Below are 6,000 nucleotides of genomic sequence, written 5' to 3'. Positions count from 1 at the left end.
CCCTAAGTTTGTCTTACTCACTGCTTTAGCACACTCTGCTAACCCTGATGTCCTTGCTGTGTCTGAATCCTGGCTCAGGAAGGCCACCAAAAATTCAGAGATTTACATACCCAACTATAACATCTTCCGTCAAGATAGAACTGCCAAAGGGGGAGGAGTTGCAGTTTACTGCAGAGATGGCCTGCAAAGTAATGTCATACTTTCCAGGTCCATACCCAAACAGTTCGAACTACTAATTTTGAAAATTACTCTCTCCAGAAATAAGTCTCTCACGGTTGCCGCCTGCTACCGACCCCCCTCAGCTCCCAGCTGTGCCCTGGACACCATTTGTGAATTGATCGCCCCCCATCTAGCTTCAGAGTTTGTTCTGTTAGGTGACCTAAACTGGGATATGCTTAACACCCCGCCAGTCCTACAATCTAAGCTAGATGCCCTCAATCTCACACAAATCATCAAGGAACCCACCAGGTACAACCCTAACTCTGTAAACAAGGGCACCCTCATAGACGTCATCCTGACCAACTGGCCCTCCAAATACACCTCCGCTGTCTTCAACCAGGATCTCAGCGATCACTGCCTCATTGCCTGTATCCGCTACGGAGCCGCAGTCAAACGACCACCCCTCATCACTGTCAAGCGCTCCCTAAAACACTTCTGTGAGCAGGCCTTTCTAATCGACCTGGCCCGGGTATCCTGGAAGGACATTGACCTCATCCCGTCAGTTGAGGATGCCTGGTCATTCTTTAAAAGTAACTTCCTCACCATTTTAGATAAGCATGCTCCGTTCAAAAAATGCAGAACTAAGAACAGATACAGCCCTTGGTTCACCCCAGACCTGACTGCCCTCGACCAGCACAAAAACATCCTGTGGCGGACTGCAATAGCATCGAATAGTCCCCGTGATATGCAACTGTTCAGGGAAGTCCGGAACCAATACACGCAGTCAGTCAGGAAAGCTAAGGCCAGCTTCTTCAGGCAGAAGTTTGCATCCTGTAGCTCCAACTCCAAAAAGTTCTGGGACACTGTGAAGTCCATGGAGAACAAGAGCACCTCCTCCCAGCTGCCCACTGCACTGAGGCTAGGTAACACGGTCACCACTGATAAATCCATGATTATCGAAAACTTCAATAAGCATTTCTCAACGGCTGGCCATGCCTTCCGCCTGGCTACTTCAACCTCGGCCAACAGCTCCGCCCCCCCCGCAGCTCCTCGCCCAAGACAGAGTTCAGTGTGTCAAATCGGAGGGCATGCTGTCCGGTCCTCTGGCAGTCTCTATGGGGGTGCCACAGGGTTCAATTCTCGGGCCGACTCTTTTCTCTGTGTATATCAATGATGTTGCTCTTGCTGCGGGCGATTCCCTGATCCACCTCTACGCAGACGACACCATTCTATATACTTTCGGCCCGTCTTTGGACACTGTGCTATCTAACCTCCAAACAAGCTTCAATGCCATACAACACTCCTTCCGTGGCCTCCAACTGCTCTTAAACGCTAGTAAGACCAAATGCATGCTTTTCAACCGGTCGCTGCCTGCACCTGCATGCCCGACTAGCATCACCACCCTGGATGGTTCCGACCTAGAATATGTGGACGTCTATAAGTACCTAGGTGTCTGGCTAGACTGCAAACTCTCCTTCCAGACTCATATCAAACATCTCCAATCGAAAATCAAATCAAGAGTCGGCTTTCTATTCCGCAACAAAGCCTCCTTCACTCAAGCCGCCAAGCTTACCCTAGTAAAACTGACTATCCTACCGATCCTCGACTTCGGCGATGTCATCTACAAAATGGCTTCCAACACTCTACTCAGCAAACTGGATGCAGTCTATCACAGTGCCATCCGTTTTGTCACTAAAGCACCTTATACTACCCACCACTGCGACTTGTATGCTCTAGTCGGCTGGCCCTCGCTACATATTCGTCGCCAGACCCACTGGCTCCAGGTCATCTACAAGTCTATGCTAGGTAAAGCTCCGCCTTATCTCAGCTCACTGGTCACGATGGCAACACCCATCCGTAGCACGCGCTCCAGCAGGTGTATCTCACTGATCATCCCTAAAGCCAACACCTCATTTGGCCGCCTTTCGTTCCAGTACTCTGCTGCCTGTGACTGGAACGAATTGCAAAAATCGCTGAAGTTGGAGACTTTTATCTCCCTCACCAACTTCAAACATCAGCTATCTGAGCAGCTAACCGATCGCTGCAGCTGTACATAGTCTATTGGTAAATAGCCCACCCTTTTCACCTACCTCATCCCCGTACTGTTTCTATTTATTTACTTTTCTGCTCTTCTGCACACCAATATCTCTACCTGTACATGACCATCTGATCTTTTATCACTCCAGTGTTAATCTGCAAAATTGTAATTATTTGCCTACCTCCTCATGCCTTTTGCACACATTGTATATAGACCCCCCCTTCGTTTTCTACTGTGTTATTGACTTGTTAATTGTTTACTCCATGTGTAACTCTTTGTTGTATGCTCACACTGCTATGCTTTATCTTGGCCAGGTCGCAGTTGCAAATGAGAACTTGTTCTCAACTAGCCTACCTGGTTAAATAAAGGTGAAATAAAAAAAAAAAAATATAAAAAGACAAGAAGGAGACAAAAAAGAGTGAAGGAGAGAAGGAGACAAGAAGTAGACAAGAATAAGAGAAGGAATGAAAAAGAAAGAATGAAGGAGAGAAGACGGAAGCAAGAAGGAGAGAAAAAGGAGAAAAGTATGAGACATCGAATCAAAGTTTGATTCCAAACACTTATGGAGAAATTCAAAATGTCTCTTTCCCCAAACAGTCTTTTATATGTGACCTACTTCTACCACTTTATTGTGTTTTCTGTTGTAATTCGACACAACTAATGAAGGGTGTCGTGCCCTGCGTCTGTTTGTAGAAGACTTTATCCTGGCAAACATGACGCTTCCCTGAAGCCTCTGGAACAACGACAGGAATTCAATCTCGAATTCCAAAGAAAAGGTATCAAATGACACAGATTTGCTTGAAACAGATTTGTGTGTATTTTATTTGACAGGCACCTTCTGCATTGATCAACTTGTCATGGCAGATTTGGCCAGCCGGCTACATTTCATCTGTAGTCCCCATGAATTTAAGAAGATCTTCAAAGGTAAGGCATGAATTATATAGTTATTTCTGAGTTTTGTGTTGTGCCTGGCGGGTTGAATTATTATTGTCATGTGTTTGTTTGATGGGGCGCTGTCCTCAGATAATAGCATGGTTTGCTTTCGCCGTAAAGCCTTTTTGAAATCTGACACAGCGGCTGGATTAACAAGAAGTCAAGCTTTATTTTTATGTATTGCACTTGTGATTGAATGAAAGTTAAATATTTATAATAATTTAATTTGGATTTGGCGCTCTGCAATTTCCCCCGGATGTTGCCAAATCGATCCCACTAACGGGATTTGATCCATAAGAAGTTTAACAGTCTGATGGCCTTGAGATAGAAGCTGTTTTTTCAGTCTCTCGGTCCCTGCTTTGATGCACTTGTACTGACCTCACCATCTGGATGATAGCAGGGTGAACAGGCAGTGGCTCGGGTGGTTGTTGTCCTTGATGATCTTTTTGGCCTTCCTGTGACATTGGGTGGTGTAGGTGTCCTGGAGGGCAGGTAGTTTGCCCCCCTGTGATGCGTTGTGCAGACCTCACTACCCTCTGGAGAGCCTTACGGTTGTGGGCGGAGCAGTTGTCGTACCAGGCGGTGATACAGCCCGACAGGATGCTCTTGATTGTGCATGTGTAGAAGTTTGTGAGTGTTTTTGGTGCAAAGCCGAATTTCTTCAGCCTCCTGAGGTTGAAGAGGCGCTGCTGTGCCTTATTCACCACGCTGTCTGTGTGGTTGGACCATTTCAGTTTGTCCGTGATGTGGACACCGAGGAATTTAAAACTTACTACCCTCTCCTCTACTGTCCCGTCAATGTGGATAGGGGGGTGCTCCCTCCCTCTGCTTTTTCCTGAAGTCCACGGTCATCTCCTTTGTTTTGTTGACGTTGAGTGTAATACCCATGATTCATTACTGTATGGTATCTGTCTTGTCTTGTTTGATATTCTAACTAGTATTTGATTAGAACTGTGAAGGGGGTTGATACTTTGAATGTTTGTGTCTTAGAAATAAGATCAGCAGATTTGTTTTCTGAAAGAAACTCTAAGTGGCCAGTTTATTAGGTACACCCATCTGGTACCGGGTGGCACCCTCCTGTAGCCATGAAGGGATGCACCTGGTCCGCAGCAGCAAAAATTACACCCATTGAGCTGCAATAATCACGTTGTGAAGAGTAAACAATCCTTCTAAAGCGTTCAATGAGACGATTCAGAGACAGGGCCAGAAATGATGGGTCTTTTATTAGTGTCTAGCAGAGAGTCAATCAGCTCTTTAAAAATCAAGTTTCAACTGTTCAGAGCTGCCCTTCATAATGTCATTAAAACCCACATGGACTACAATAGAATCGATGTCCATGTCATGGTGTAGTACATTCGGGAGCAGCTTAGTAATGTAATTTACTCGAGCTCTGGGAAAGGACATTGTTTTTGCACCAGGAATGGTCACATTTCTTACCATGGAGCTGCCCAAAATCACGGCTGGCAAGAAGGAAGTGGAAATCAGCCCACTCCCATGCTTCACAGGATTCGGGGAACCCTTTATGGATGGGCGAGAGTCAGGATAACTTGAGCCCATTGTTCCCGGCGCCTGACGCAGGCCTCCGACAGATGGAGAAGCCCTACTCGATCCATAGCAGGGACGAAAGGTTGCCGACGTCGACATCGAAATCGTAATTGTAGGCACTGCGGCCGCGGACACAGGCACCCCAGAGACAAAGGTGCAGGAATATCAGGCTCCAGGACGGCTAAACTATTTGTTGTTTGTATCCTCTCCGGGCCTCTCGTTGGGAGTGTAGACTGCTTTGTGGGAGGCCGCCTTCTTCGGCTTCCACGGCTCGTGACATGCGACCATCATTGATTACCTTGCCTCTCTTGCTGTGCTCCTTCGACTCCACTATCAGATGGGGGAGCTCAAGGCAACACCGGTCAGTCTGATATATCAACAAACGACAAGCCGGAGATGCATCCAACAAGCGCAAAAGCCATCTAGCCAACGGCATAGAAAATGTAAACATTCAACTCTGCGTCTTCCCCAGTTTCTTACGTAGGCCGGCGACCTGCGTAATCAAGGAATCCACCTCAAGTCTATAATCCTCGGCAAGCAAACTATTAACTCATAGGATCTCTGAGTGATCCAGTTTGTCCTGAAACAAAGTGTAGTAGATACACCTCCTACAGCGCTGGAACTCTGAGTGATCCAGTTTGTCCCGAACCAAGTGTAGTAGATACAGCTCCTACAGCGCTGGAGCCATTCATTTAACTATCCAGACGAAGAGGGCTCCATTGGAAAACTCATCTGGGACTAACTTCATTAGCTTGATGGCTAACAGCTTAGCATCTCTGTCAAGCAGGCTTCAACTTGTCTGTTAATAGGGATTGCGGGACAAGAAAGTTTGGTATTCGTATTTAATGAATAGTGGTTTTGTTTCGATCAAAAATAACAAACCAAGTGTTGTCCAGTGTACAAAGTTCAGATGTTCTGATGATGAATCTGGAGCTTCTTCTTCTTGTTTTTAGATGATGGGAATGAAGCCCGGTGTGGTGATTGGCTGCAATAGCCCATTCGTGACAAGGACTTGGCAAGTTGTCCATTCCGAGCTTCCGTTCTGCACACCACTGTTGTACCGCGCCGTTTTTGCCTGTTTGTGGGCCCGCCTGTTGAATTGCACAATTCTTGATATTCTCCTTTGACCGCTCTCATCAATGAGCTGTTTTCCCTCACAGGTGTCACGTGCTGACCTTTATTTCCTTTGTTTTGTCTTTATTTAGTATGGTCAGGGCGTGGGTTGGTGTGGGCAGTCTATGTTTGTGTTTCTATGTTTTTTTTTCGATTTCTGTGTTTGGCCTGATATGGTTCTCAATCAGAGGCAGCTGGCAGCTGTTTATCCC

Source organism: Oncorhynchus kisutch, linkage group LG20, assembly GCF_002021735.2.
Source record: "Oncorhynchus kisutch isolate 150728-3 linkage group LG20, Okis_V2, whole genome shotgun sequence".
NCBI classification, from domain to species: domain Eukaryota; kingdom Metazoa; phylum Chordata; class Actinopteri; order Salmoniformes; family Salmonidae; genus Oncorhynchus; species Oncorhynchus kisutch.
Note: the sequence above shows the minus strand (reverse complement) of the source record.